Source organism: Pseudorca crassidens, chromosome 1, assembly GCF_039906515.1.
Source record: "Pseudorca crassidens isolate mPseCra1 chromosome 1, mPseCra1.hap1, whole genome shotgun sequence".
In the NCBI taxonomy this organism is placed as follows: Eukaryota; Metazoa; Chordata; class Mammalia; order Artiodactyla; family Delphinidae; genus Pseudorca; species Pseudorca crassidens.
In genome coordinates, this window is record NC_090296.1 from 4,874,877 (window position 1) to 4,889,297 (window position 14,421).

The 14,421-nt window shown below is 37.0% G+C and overlaps 1 long non-coding RNA gene, 6 other non-coding genes and 1 pseudogene across 7 annotated transcripts; all 8 read right to left on the reverse strand.

Annotated features, from left to right (window-relative positions):
* Window positions 1–613: 613 nt before the first annotated feature.
* Window positions 614–685, reverse strand: LOC137207881 (small nucleolar RNA SNORD113/SNORD114 family). Its single transcript, XR_010935354.1, has one exon. It is a non-coding gene; the product is annotated as a small nucleolar RNA SNORD113/SNORD114 family (small nucleolar RNA).
* Window positions 686–2,049: 1,364 nt separating this feature from the next.
* On the reverse strand, window positions 2,050–2,124 carry LOC137207857 (small nucleolar RNA SNORD113/SNORD114 family). Its single transcript, XR_010935335.1, has one exon. It is a non-coding gene; the product is annotated as a small nucleolar RNA SNORD113/SNORD114 family (small nucleolar RNA).
* Window positions 2,125–2,316: 192 nt separating this feature from the next.
* On the reverse strand, window positions 2,317–7,533 carry LOC137218540 (uncharacterized). The gene is made up of 5 exons (XR_010940735.1): window positions 7,445–7,533; window positions 6,583–6,658; window positions 4,807–4,890; window positions 3,423–3,508; window positions 2,317–2,888 (listed from the first exon to the last, which is right to left on the reverse strand). It is a non-coding gene; the product is annotated as an uncharacterized lncRNA (long non-coding RNA).
* LOC137207739 (small nucleolar RNA SNORD113/SNORD114 family) lies at window positions 3,019–3,089 on the reverse strand (annotated as a pseudogene).
* LOC137207949 (small nucleolar RNA SNORD113/SNORD114 family) lies at window positions 3,999–4,072 on the reverse strand. Its single transcript, XR_010935386.1, has one exon. It is a non-coding gene; the product is annotated as a small nucleolar RNA SNORD113/SNORD114 family (small nucleolar RNA).
* Window positions 5,419–5,491, reverse strand: LOC137207854 (small nucleolar RNA SNORD113/SNORD114 family). The gene has a single exon (XR_010935334.1). It is a non-coding gene; the product is annotated as a small nucleolar RNA SNORD113/SNORD114 family (small nucleolar RNA).
* On the reverse strand, window positions 6,171–6,243 carry LOC137207889 (small nucleolar RNA SNORD113/SNORD114 family). The gene has a single exon (XR_010935363.1). It is a non-coding gene; the product is annotated as a small nucleolar RNA SNORD113/SNORD114 family (small nucleolar RNA).
* Window positions 6,945–7,018, reverse strand: LOC137207781 (small nucleolar RNA SNORD113/SNORD114 family). The gene has a single exon (XR_010935247.1). It is a non-coding gene; the product is annotated as a small nucleolar RNA SNORD113/SNORD114 family (small nucleolar RNA).
* Window positions 7,534–14,421: the final 6,888 nt, after the last annotated feature.

Below are 14,421 nucleotides of genomic sequence, written 5' to 3' on the forward strand. Positions count from 1 at the left end.
TTTCTTATTAAATATATTGAATTATTTTGATAAAACCATAGAGGAAAGAACTTCTACTATGACTCACAGTAATCTCCATCTCCTATTTCACAGAGGCAAACCCATAGCTCATATCCATGGACGATTCTAAATCACGTCTAGTGACTTCACTCTGAGGTGTACGCAACACAGAAGATGATAAAAATATTCAGACCTAATCACCACTATCTTTGTTTTCGGCATTTCTGTTACTCAGTATTTATGTTTTTATTACTTTTTCTCTCTAAATTTTTTACCTTGTTAAAAGAAAATCTCAGTCTTTTGTATGAAGCAGAACAATTAAACTGACTCTTGCTTATGCATGTCTTTCTATCTAACCTTGGCCAAACAGGTGACCCTCACCCATTTATTTAATGGGCATCAGTGTTTTCAATATTTATTAACAGTATCTTTTGTCTCGCTTCACCCTGTTTTTCCTTATGTTCATCTATATTTGCTAAATGGCTCATTATAGATCTATTAATAATAACAAATCTGTCTATGAAATCCATACAAAAATGTGACCTATTTATATTCCTGTCATCTCTCTATAGAAACAGTTTCACCAGAAGGAAGAGACTACTTACGGTCTGGGTTGGACCTCAGAGTTTCAGACATGTTTTCATCATTCAGGACTCTTCCCGTCACAATCATCATCACTGTTCCATCCCTGAGTCTCTTTTCTTCCATCATTTCTATATGGAAGAATAATAAAATAATATATGGTTCACTAAATATTTCAAGAATAACACCCTTCAATACCCCTAACCTCAGTTTACAGAATCATTTCCCATTAAGGGTCCATCTCTTCCAATTTTCTACCTCAATCCTGCCCATTATCAATTATTCAAAAGAATATTTCTTATATTTATCATTGAATTATGAGTAAGTTTTTGATTAATTTAATACTTTTTACTCTTTTCTTTGTTCATTTCTATTTGTTTATTGACTAATTCAGTAAGTCACTCATAATAATTTTAAAATTATTAGTCACAAAACCCAAGAAGAGTCGTGATATCGCTAACTGTAAATAGATCATTCTCACAGCAACGTACCTCTTTTTAAATTATATGCTATTATACATCTATGCATTAATCAATTAATGTTTAATGAAGGCCTATATTTATCACTGAGCTACACTGGCCTTCTGTTACTCTATATGGAAGTTTCAAGTAATACACTGAATACACAGGGGGAAAAAAATCACTGAAACTAAGACGAGAAATTTGACTATTACTCACATTTGTCTCTGTGCTTCTAATACAGAGATGTAATCATAAGGTGCATCACCATGGAATAATGCTTCATCAGCGCGAATGTGTCCATTTTGAAAAATATGAAGCACAGTCAATGAGAAAAAAAGAAAATTTATCTCCATTGACTCTTGCATTGTACATTTCTTTTTTTTTTTTTTTAAACATCTTTATTGGAGTATAATTGCTTTACAATGGTATGTTAGTTTCAGCTTCACAACAAAATGAATCAGTTATATATATACATATGTCCCCATATCTCTTCCCGCTTGCGTCTCCCTCCCTCCCACCCTCCCTATCCCACCCCTCCAGGCGGTCACAAAGCACCGAGCTGATCTCCCTGTGCTATGAGGCTGCTTCCCACTAGCTATCTACCTTACAGTCATTTAGGAATTTATAACTTTTTCTTAATGTAGAAATTGTTTTCTCTTAACAGAAAGAACAAGCTCATACTTAAGACTGACTCAGAACAATAAAATTGACCCCTAATTGTTCAAGTCTATCTGGTATCTGGAAAAAGTGATGACACCCTTGATCCATCTATTTCATAATGATCATCAGTGCTGGAAATTTTTATTAATATTTCTTGTCTCATCATAGATGTTCATAATGAGAACATAATTTATCTTTTCTTTGTAATCTATTATTTATGTAACTTTAATAGTGCTCTCATTGATCTAGTAATAATTTTAAAACTTAATCGAAGAACTTGAAAATTATACATTCCTAACATCTGTCCATAGGATCAAATAAACATGAAAATAGAGTATGTATTGTCTTGGACCTCAGGGGTCCAGATACTTATTATTCATTGTCTGTGCCTCAACCTCTACCAATCCTCATCATTGGTTCATTTAAGCCCAATTTTAGTCCATTCATTTATATATTTGTATCAATTAAATCATTACTTCATTGATAGTAATAAAATAAATATATGATTAACAAAAGCCAAAGAACAAGACACTCGAATATCCCTAACTTCTCTCTAATCATTACCAAAATAGCTTACAACTCTTTCATTAATGAATATCAATGTTATACAATATCAATTTTTTAAAATAAATTTATTTATTTATTTTTGGCTGCGTTGGGTCTTTGTTGCTGCGCTCAGGCTTTCTCTAGTTGTGACAAGTAGGGGCTACTCTTCGTTGTGGTGTGCGGGCTTCTCATTGTGGTGGCTTCTCTTGTTGCGGAGCACAGGCTGTAGGCACACAGGCTCAGTACTTGTGGCTCGTGGGCTCTTGAGCACAGCTCAGTAGTTGTGGCACACGGGCTTAGTTGCTCTGCAGCATGTAGGATCTTCCCGGACAAGGGCTGGAACCCGTGTCCCCTGCATTGACAGGCGGACTCCCAACCACTGCGCCACCAGGGAAGTCCCTACAATATCAATTAATCAGTATAAGGTTTCAGGTCATATTTATCAATGGGCCATTATTAACCTGTTGATTAGATTTATTACTTTTTAGAATACAATGAAAACACTTAAGTAAATTACCCAAACCAAGAGAGGAACACTGGTCATTACTCACCTGGGTCTCTGTCCTATACCAACCTGAAAATGATAACCTTGATCACAATAGAGGCTGAAATCACTCTGAGCTTCTATTCTGAAAAGTACTAAACAGAAGGTGATAAAGATTGAGACTTTCTCTCCATTTGTCCACATGTTTGTTTATTGATTCTTTCATTGCTTCAATTATAATAAAAAGTGAAAATGCATGAAGAGAAAAAAGACATTTCTTTTGCATCGGACCTCAGAGTTCCAGAACGTATTCATTGTACACGACTCATACGCCACCAATAGTCATCATTGATCCAATACCATACCTCTTTTTACTCATTCATTTCTATATTACTTATTGTTCAATTCATAATTCAGTAATTATAATTTTAAAAATTGTTATTCATTGGAACCACCAAAGAGCTTAGAAATCTCTAATATATATTTAGAATCATTCTTGTGTCAACATCTTTCATTAATTACTCTCATTTTTCATTTTATGAATGAATCAATATAATACTTCATATTAATCCCATATTTCACTCTGGGCTATTTGGATTTCATTGATTATATTTCACAACTTGCAATAATACAGTCAATAGCTTTAAATAAAATATTGAAACTAAGGCCAAAATTTGTCTATTACTCACATGGTCTCCACAGTCTTAACACGTGAATGCAACCAGAGCTCTCAGGACCATAGAAGAATCCTTCAACCAGCTGAAGTGCTCCCATTCTAAGGAGTACAGAGCAGAAAAGATGATAAAAAATTTCAGACTTATCTCCATTGATCCTTGTTACCCACATTTCATTTACTCATTTAGGCATTCATTAATTTTTCATAACATAGTATTTTTTCTCTTAAGAAAAGAAAGCCTTAAACTTGAGACTGACCCAGATCAACAATGTTGACTCTTACTTATCAGTGTCTGTATGATCCTTTCAGCAAAAGGGCAAAACACTTATTCGTTTATTGCTTAAAGGGCATGAATGTTTTCTATTTAATTAATAATATTTCTTGCCTGACCACATATGTTCCTAGTGAACAATGCTTTGCCTTCTTCTTTTTATGTGTTTTTTTACATTTTTTAATGGCTAGATTGCTGATTTATTATTAATAATATGTCTAAATCTATTAACCCAGAATAGGAATATAATGTTTGTATATTCCTAACATCGACCCATGGGGTCATTTATAACAGAAGATAGGCTAGATTTTGCGTTGTGTGGAATCAGGGTTACAGACACATGGTATTCACCATATATGACTCCTATGACTCAAGTCATGGCCAACGGTCCAGGAGAGGCAGTTTTCTCTACTGTCCTCTACATTTGTTTATTAATTAATTCCCTATTATTTAAATAAACATAAATCAGGGACTTCCCTGGTGGCCCAGTGGTTGAGAGACCACCTGCCGATGCAGGGGACACGGGTTCAATCCCTGGTCCAGAGCAACAAAGCCCATGCACCACAACTACTGAGCCTGCGCTCTAGAGCCTGCAAGTCACAACTACTGAGCCCGCACACCCTAGAGCCCTCATGCCACAACTACTGAGCCCATGTGCTGCAACTACTGAAGCCTGTGCTCTCTAGGGCCCACTTGCCACAACTACTGAAGCCGCATGTCTAGAGCCCATTCTCCGCAACAAGAGAAGCCACTGCAACGAGAAGCCTGCGCACCACAATGAAGAGTAGCTCCCACTCGCCGCAACCAGAGAAAGCCCGTGCGCAGCAACGAAGACCCAACAAAGCCAAATAAATAAATAAATAAATCACACAAAAAATTATGTGTAAGAGTCTTGAATATCCCTAACATTTATCTATACAATCATTTCCCCTGAAACCCAACTCTTTCATTAACTGAACTCAGTGTTTCATATATGGATTAATCATATTGTTTTGTATCAATGGTATTTGACATTAGCATGCTTGGACTTTCTTTTTATATTTAATTTTTTAAATAATACCTTTTAAAGTAATAATTAAAAAAAAATACGGCTCAATTCAAGACAAGAACATTGACTACTACTCACATTGTTCTCCATCCTCCTAACACAGATGCAACCATAGGGCTCCTGTCCATGGAAGATGCTTAAATCAGCTCACGGGCATCCATTCTGAGAAGTACAGGTCAGAGCAGATAATAAAATATTGAGAACTAATCTCCATTGATCCTTGCTTCTGCATTTCATTTTTAGTGACTTAGACAATCGTTAATTTGGAGTATGTTTATTTCATTTTCTCTTAAAAAAGTGAACTTAAAACTTGTCCCTGACACAGAAAATGAGCAGTGACTTACAGTAAGTAAACTTACTGATTACAGTAAATAATCTTATTATTGTCTGTATTATTCTTAGCCAAAGATTTAACAGTTATGCACCACTTGTTTCTCTTTGGACTTCACTGTTTTCAAATTTATTAACAGTATTTCTTGCATGACCACATATTTTTATAATTGGATAAGGATTCACCCATTCAGCTTTATTTATTTACATATTTGGTTTTTGATTATTTCATTTCTCCAATGATAACAGTAAAGTGAAAATGCATGAATGAACACAAAGAATAAACAAGATCCTTGTATATTCCTGACTTTTATCTATAGGATCTTTACAAACAGAGTTAATGCATCAGATTTCTTTTTGCTGCACCTCAGAGTTTCAGACACATATTATTTATCATCCTTGATTCAAATCATCAGTCATCATCATTGGTCCAGGATTGGCTCAATTTCTCTTTGTTCATTTCTAAATTGTTTATTAATTCATTAATTCACACTAATCATACAGTAACTACTCTTAAGCAAACCACCCAAACCAACACGAGAACTTTGACTGACAGTGGTCTCCATGCTTCTAATGTATAGATGCAACAAAAGAGCTTGTGATCATGGAAGATGGTTAAATCCCTCAAGGGTGTTCACTCTGAGGAGTATAGAGCAGAACAGTTTATTAAAAAAAAAAAAAAGTTAGGACCTTATTTACATTGGTCCTTCCTTTCCACATCACTTACTCCAATTTTTTAGGTATTCATTATATATACACATTTTCTCTATTAACAAAGAGAACAACCTCAACCTTGCAACTCATCCAGAATAATGAAACTGACTGTTAATTATCTATGTCTACATGATCCTTAGCCAAAGAAGTAACACCCTTGATCCATTTATTTCTTAAAGGGCTTCACTGTTTTCAATATTTATTAATAATATATCTTGCCTCACTACATATGTTCATGATTGAATAATGCTTCATTTTCACTTTTATCTTTCTCTAATGGTTCTATCTATGATCCATTAAATCTATGAATCTAATATAAGAACATGACCTTTGTATATTTCTGACAGTTGTCTATATGATCATTTCCAAAAGAAGGATCGAACACATTATGTTGTGTATTGGATCTCAGCATTTCAGACACTTATTTTCATCATCCACTACTCATATGTCACCAGTAGTCATCAATGTCATGTTATTCCATATTAGGGTGTCATTTTCTTCATTGGTGTTTGTATTGATTAAACTATTAATAATTATTAATTCTTTGATAATAATAAAATAAGTATATAATTCACACACAAAAAAAACCAAGAGCAAGATTCTACAGTCTGTCTATACAAGCATTTCCCACATGGATCATATCTCTTCTGTTATTCAATCTCAGTGTTACACATTATTGATTAATCAACATGTTTCATACATATTTATCATTGACAATAGTTAACTTTTTGATTTAAGAATTTTTAATAATACCATGAACACCCTTAAACAAAGACCCAAACCAAAACAAGATCTTTGACCATTACCTACCTTTGTCTCTTTCCTGACAGAGACAGTACAGTAACCTTGATCATAGTGGAAGTTGAAATCAGCTCCAGTATCTGTTCTGAAGAGTACCAAGCAGAGAAGGTAATAAAAAGATTGAGACATTCACACCATTAATCCATACTTTCTACCATTCATATACATAGTAATTTAGGTATTTATTAATTTATAGTAATATTTATTTATTTTTCTCTTAATCAAACATCAACCTTACTCTGCTATTGATTCTTTTATAACAATATTTTTTAAGTCTATGGCCACAAGTTCAAGAAAAAGATCCTTGCATATATGTGACAAATGTCAATGGAACATGTCAAACAGGGTGAACGTACTAGATTCTTTTTAAGTTGGACCTCAGAGCTCCCGACACGTAATATTCACTGTATATGACTCATATGCGCCAGTCATCATCATTGGTCCATAATTTACCCTTATTCTTCATCTTTTGTTTAACTCAATCATTCACAAATAATAGCAAAATAAATTCACGTAAATCACAAAAACCTAAGAAGTTTATTGAAAATTCCTAAGATCTGTCTATAGAATTATTTCCCACAGAGACTAGATCTCTTTCTCTATTTGACCTCAATGTTTAATATATCAATTAATCAACATCATGCTTCATGTCAACACCAGCTTCACTATCAGGCTATGGTTGGTCTTCTGTCACTATATTTCATAGATATTTATTTTCTGGCACAACATATGGGATCTTAGTTCCCCAACGAGGGATTGAACCCTCGCCCCCTGCAGTGGAAGCACGGAGTCTTAACCGCTGGACCACCAGGGAAGTACCCGATAGTGAATGCCATTAGTCACCTCAACAAGAAATTTAATTATTACTTACGCTGGTCCGCACATGTAAATGCAAACGTAAATTTTTTGATCACAGGGATCATGGCAGAACCTTGAACAGCATCCAGTACCCACCCTGAGGAGTACAAAGCATAGCAGATGATAAAAAGATTGAAGCATTATTGATCATTGCTGTCCACATTTCATTTTATTAGGCATTTAAATATTTACTAATTGATGTTAATAATTCTTTGTCTCATCTCCTAAAAGAAGAGAACAACATTGAACTGACTACTGATCCAGAACAGTAACATTGACTATATACTATCCCTGGCTATGTGATAGTTAGCCAAAGATGTAATACCCTTTATCCAATTATTTCTTTTATTTTTTTAATACAACTCAAGTAAATTTATTACATAAAACAAAAATATGACAAGGCCAAGTAAAATGAAGGCTCAGTGTTTGGTATAAGTGAAAAAATTATTCATGAAAATTCAAGATAGGTCAATTGCTACTAAAATACTTGCCAGAGAGAGGAGCTTCAAGATGGTGGAAGAGTAAGACGTGGAGATCACCTTCCTCCCCACAAATACATCAGAAATACATCTACACGTGGAACAACTGCTACAGAACACCTACTGAATGCTGGTGGAAGACCTCAGACCTCCAAAAAGGCAAGAAACTCCCCACGTACCTGGGTAGGGCAAAAGAGAAAAGAAAAAACAGAGACAAAAGAATAGAGACAGGACCTGCACCTCGGGGAGGGAGCCGTGAAGGAGGAAAGGTTTCCACACACTAGAAGCCCCTTCTCGGGCAGAGACAGCGGGTGGCGGAGGGGGAGCTTCGGGACCGCGGAGGAGAGCGCAGCCACAGGCGTGCGGAGTGCAAAGTGGAGAGATTCCCGCACAGAGGATCCGTGCCGACCAACACTCACCAGCCCGAGAGGCTTGTCTGCTCACCCGCCAGGGCGGGCGGGGCTGGGAGCTGAGGCTCGGGCTTCGGTCGGAGCGCAGGGAGAGGACTGGGGTTGGCGGCGTGAACACAGCCTGTGAGGTTAGTGCGTCACAGCTGGCCGGGAGGGAGTCCGGGGAAAAGTCTGGACCTGCCGAAGAGGCAAGAGACTTTTTCTTCCCTCTTTGTTTCCTGGTGCGCGAGGAGAGGGGATTAAGAGCGCTGCTTAAAGGAGCTCCAGAGACGGGTGTGAGCCGTGGCTAACAGCGCAGACCCCAGAGACGGGCAGGAGATGCTAAGGCTGCTGCTGCCACCACCAAGAAGCCTGTGTGCGACCACAGGTCACTGTCCACACCCCCCTTCCGGGGAGCCTGTGCAGCCCGCCACCGCCAGAGTCCTGGGATCCAGGGACAACTTCCCCGGGAGAACGCACAGCGCGCCTCAGGCTGGCGCAACATTACAGCGGCCTCTGCCGCCGCAGGCTCGCCCCGCACTCCGTGCCCCTCCCTCCGTCTGGCCTGAGTGAGCCAGAGCCCCCGAATCAGCGGCTCCTTTAACCCCGTCCTGTCTGAGCGAAGAACAGATGCCCTCAGGTGACCTACACGCAGAGGCGGGGCCAAATCCAAAGCTGAACCCCAGGAGCTGTGCGAACAAAGAAGAGAAAGAGAAATCTCTCCCAGCAGCCTCAGGAGCAGGGGATTAAAGCTCCACAGTCAACTTGATGTACCTGCATCTGTGGAATACCTGAATACACAACGAATCATCCCAAACTGAGGAGATGGACTTTGAGAGCAACGATATATATATATTTCTTTTTTCCCCTTTTTCTCTTTACGTGTCTATGTGTATGCTTCTGTGTGAGATTTTGTCCGTATAGCTTTGCTTTTACCATTTGTCCTAGGGTTTTGTCTGTCCGTTTCTTTTTTTTTTTTTTTTTAGTATAGTTTTTAGCACTTGTTATAATTGGTGGATTTGGTTTGGTTGCTCTCTTCTTTCTTTCTTTTTTTATTACTTTAAAAAACTTTTTAATAATTATTTTTTATTTTTTAATAACTTTTATTTTCTTTTATCTTCTTCTTTCTTTCTTTTTTTTTCTCCCTTTTATTCTGAGTCATGTGGATGACAGGCTCTTGGTGCTCCAGCCAGGCATCAGGGCTGTGCCTTTGAGGTGGGAGAGCCAAGTTCAGGACATTGGTCCACAAAGGACCTTCCAGCTCCATGTAATATCAAACGGCAAAAATCTCCCAGAGATCTCCATCTCAATGCCAAGACCCAGCTCCACTCAAAAGACCAGCAAGCTACAGTGCTGGTCACCCTATGCCAAACAACTAGCAAGACAGGAACACAACCCCACTCATTAGCAGAGAGGCTGCCTAAAATCATAATAAGGCCACAGACACCCCAAAACACACCACCAGACATGGACCTACCCACCAGAAAGACAAGATCCAGCCTCATCCACCAGAACACAGGCACTAGTCCCCTCCACCAGGAAGCCTACACAACCCACTGAACCAACCTTAGCCACTAGGGACAGACACCAAAAACAACAGGAACTACGAACCTGCAGCCTGTGAAAAGAAGACCCCAAACACAGTAAGTTAAGCAAAATGAGAATACAGAGAAATGCACAGCAGATGAAGGATCAAGGTAAAAACCCACCAGACCTAACAAATGAAGAAGAAATAGGCAGTCTACCTGAAAAAGAATGCAGAATAATGATAGTAAAGATGATCCAAATCTTGGAAATAGAATGGAGAAAATATAAGAAATGTTTAACAAGGACCTAGAAGAATGAAAGAGCAGAGAAACAGTGATGAACAACACAATAAATGAAATTAAAAATACTCTAGAAGGGATCAATAGCAGAATAACTGAGGCAGAAGAACAGATAAGTGACCTGGAAGATAAAATAGTGAAAATAACTACCACAGTGCAGAAAAAAGAAAAAATAATGAAAAGAATTGAGGAAAGTCTCAGAGACCTCTGGGACAACATTAAACGCACCAACATTTGAATTATAGGGGTCCCAGAAGAAGAAGAGAAAAAGAAAGGGACTGAGAAAATATTTGAAGAGATTATACTTGAAAACTTCCCTAATATGGGAAAGGAAATAGTTAATCAAGTCCAGGAGGCACAGAGAGTCCCATACAGGATAAATCCAAGGAGAAACACGCGAAGACACATATTAATCAAACTATCAAAAATTAAATGCAAAGAAAAAAAATTAAAAGCAGCAAGGGAAAAACAACAAATAACACACAAGGTAATCCCCATAAGGTTAAAAGCTGATCTTTCAGCAGAAACTCTGCAAGCCAGAAGGGAGTGGCAGGACATATTTAAAGTGATGAAGGGGAAAAACCTACAACCAAGATTACCCTACCCAGCAAGAATCTCATTCAGATTTGACAGAGAAATTAAAACCTTTACAGTCAAGCAAAAGCTAAGAGAATTCAGCACCACCAAACCAGCTCTACAACAAATGCTAAAGGAACTTCTCTAGGCAGGAAACACAAGAGAAGGAAAAGACCTACAATAACAAACCCAAAACAATTAAGAAAATGGTAATAGGAATATACATATCAATAATTACCTTAAATGAAAATGGATTAAATGCTCCAACGAAAAGACATAGACTGGCTGAATCCATACAAAAACAAGACCCATATATAGGCTGTCTACAAGAGACCCACTTCAGACCTAGGGACACATACAGACTGAAAGTGAGAGGATGGAAAAAGATATTCCATGCAAATGGAAATCAAAAGAAAGCTGGAGTAGCAATTCTCATATCAGACAAAACAGACTTTAAAATAAAGACTATTACAAGAGACAAAGAAGGACACTACATAATTTTCAAGGAATTGATCCAAAAAGAAGATATAACAATTGTAAATATTTATGCACCCAATATAGGAGCACCTCAATACATAAGGCACATACTAACACCCATTAAAGGGGAAATCGACAGTAACACAATCGTAGCAGGGGACTCTAACACCCCACTTTCACCAATGGACAGATCATCCAAAATGAAAATAAATAAGGAAACACAAGCATTAAATGATACATTAAACAAGATGGACTTAACTGATATTTACAGGACATTCCATCCAGAAACAACAGAATACACTTGCTTCTCAAGTGCTCACAGAACATTCTCCAGGATAGATCATATGTTGGGTCACAAATCAAGCCTCAGTAAATGTAAGAAAATTGAAATTGTATCAAGTACCATTTCCGACCACAACACTATGAGACTAGATATCAATTACAGGGGAAAAAATCTCTAAAAAGTACAAACATATGGAGGTTAAACAATACACTACTTAATAACCAAGAGATCACTGAAGAAATCAAAGAGGAAATCAAAAAATACCTAGAAATAAATGACAATGAAAACAGGACGACCCAAAACCTATTGGATGCAGCAAAAGCAGTTCTAAGAAGGAAGTTTATAGCAATAAAATCCTATGTTAAGAAACAAGAAACATCTCAAATAAACAACCTAACCTTATACCTAAAACAATTAGAGAAAGAAAAACAAAAGAAACCCCAAACTTAGCAGAAGGAAAGAAATCATAAAAACCAGATCAGTAATAAATGAAAAATAAATGAAGGAAATGATAGCAAAGATCAATAAAACTAAGAGGTGGTTCTTTGAGAAGATAAACAAAATTGATAAACCATTAGCCAGACTCATCAAGAAAAAAAGGGAGAGGACTCAAATCAATAGAATTAGAAATGAAAAAGGAGAAGTAACAACTGACACTGCAGAAATATAAGATCATGAGAGATTACTACAAGCAACTCTATGCCAATAAAATGGACAACCTGGAAGAAATGGACAAATTCTTAGAAATGCAAAACCTGCCAAGACTGAATCAGGAAAAAATAGAAAATATGAACAGACCAATCACAAGCACTGAAATTGAAACTGTGATTAAAAATCTTCCAACAAACAAAAGCCCAGAACCAGATGGCTTCACAGGCTAATTCTTTCAAACATTTAGAGAAGAGCTGACACCTATCCTTCTCAAACTCTTACAAAATACAGCAGAGGGAGAAACACTCCCAAACCCATTCTACGAGGCCACCATCACCCTGATACCAAAACCAGACAAAGATGTCACAAAGAAAGAAAACTACAGGCCAATATCACTGATGAACATAGATGCAAAAATCCTCAACAAAATACTAGCAAACAAATCCAACAGCACATTAAAAGGATCATACACCATTATCAAGTGGGGTTTAACCCAGGAATGCAAGGATTTTTCAATATATGCAAATCAATCAATGTGATACACCATATTAACAAACTGAAGAATAAAATCCATATGATCATCTCAGTTGATGCAGAGAAAGCTTTCGACAAAATTCAACACACGTTTATAATAAAAACCCTCCAGAAATTAGGCATAGAGGGAACTTACCTCAACATAATAAAGGCCATATATGACAAACCCACAGCCAACATCGTCCTCAATGGTGAAAAACTGAAACCATTTGCACGATGATGAGGAACTAGACAAGGTTGCCCACTCTCACCATGGTTATTCAACATAGTTTTGGAAGTTTTAGCCACAGCAATCAGAGAAGAAAAAGAAATAAAAGGAATCCAAATCAGAAAAGAAGTAAAGCTGTCACTGTTTGCAGATGACATGATACTATACATAGAGAATCCTAAAGATGCTACCAGAAAACTACTAGAGCTAATCAATGAATTTGGTAAAGTAGCAGGATACAAAATTAATGCACAGAAATCTCTTGCATTCCTATACACTATGATGGAAAATCTGAAAGTGAAATTAAGAAAATACTCCCATTTACCACTGCAACAAAAAGAATAAAATACCTAGGAATAAACCTACCTAAGGAGACAAAAGACCTGTATGCAGAAAATTATAAGACACTGATGAAAGAAATTAAAGATGATACAAACATATGGAGAGAAATATCATGTTCTTGGATTGGAAGAATCAACATTGTGAAAATGACTCTACTACCCAAAGCAATCTACAGATTCAATGCAATCCCTATCAAACTACCACTGGCATTTTTCACAGAACTAGAACAAAAAATTTCACAATTTGTATGGAAACACAAAAGACCCTGAATAGCCAAAGCAATCTTGAGAAAGAAAAACGGAGCTGGAGTACTCAGGCTTCCTGACTTCAGACTATACTACAAAGCTACAGTAATCAAAACAGTATGGTACTTCCACAAAAACAGAAATATAGATCAATGGAATAGGAAAGAAAGCCCAGAGATAAACCCACACACACATGGTCACCTTATCTTTGATAAAGGAGGCAAGAATATACAGTGGAGAAAAGAAAGCCTCTTCAATAAGTGGTGCTGGGAAAACTGGACAACTACATGTAAAAGAATGAAATTAGGACACTCCCTAACACCATACACAAAAATAAACTCAAAATGGATTAAAGACCTAAATGTAAGGCCAGAAACTATCAAACTCTTAGAGGGAAACATAGGCAGAACACTCTATGACATAAATCACAGCAAGATCCTTTTTGACCCAACTCCTAGAGAAATGGAAATAAAAACAAAAATAAACAAATGGGACCTAATGAAACTTAAAAGCTTTTGCACAGCAAAGGAAACCATAAACAAGAACAAAAGACAACCCTCAGAATGTGGTAAAATATTTGCAAATGAAGCAACTGACAAAGGATTAATCTCAAAAATTTACAAGCAGCTCATGCAGCTCAATATCAAAAAAATAAACAACCCAATCCAAAACTGGGCAGAAGACCTAAATAGACATTTCTCCAAAGAAGATATACAGATTGCCAACAAACACATGAAAGAATGCTCAACATCATTAATCATTAGAGAAATGCAAATCAAAACTTCAATGAGATATCATCTCACACCAGTCAGAACGGCCATCATCAAAAAATCTACAAACAATAAATGCTGGAGAGGGTGTGGAGAAAAGGGAACCCTCTTGCACTGCTGGTGGGAATGTGAATTGGTACAGTCACTATGGAGCACAGTATGGAGGTTCCTTAAAAAACTACAAATAGAACTACCATATGACCCAGCAAT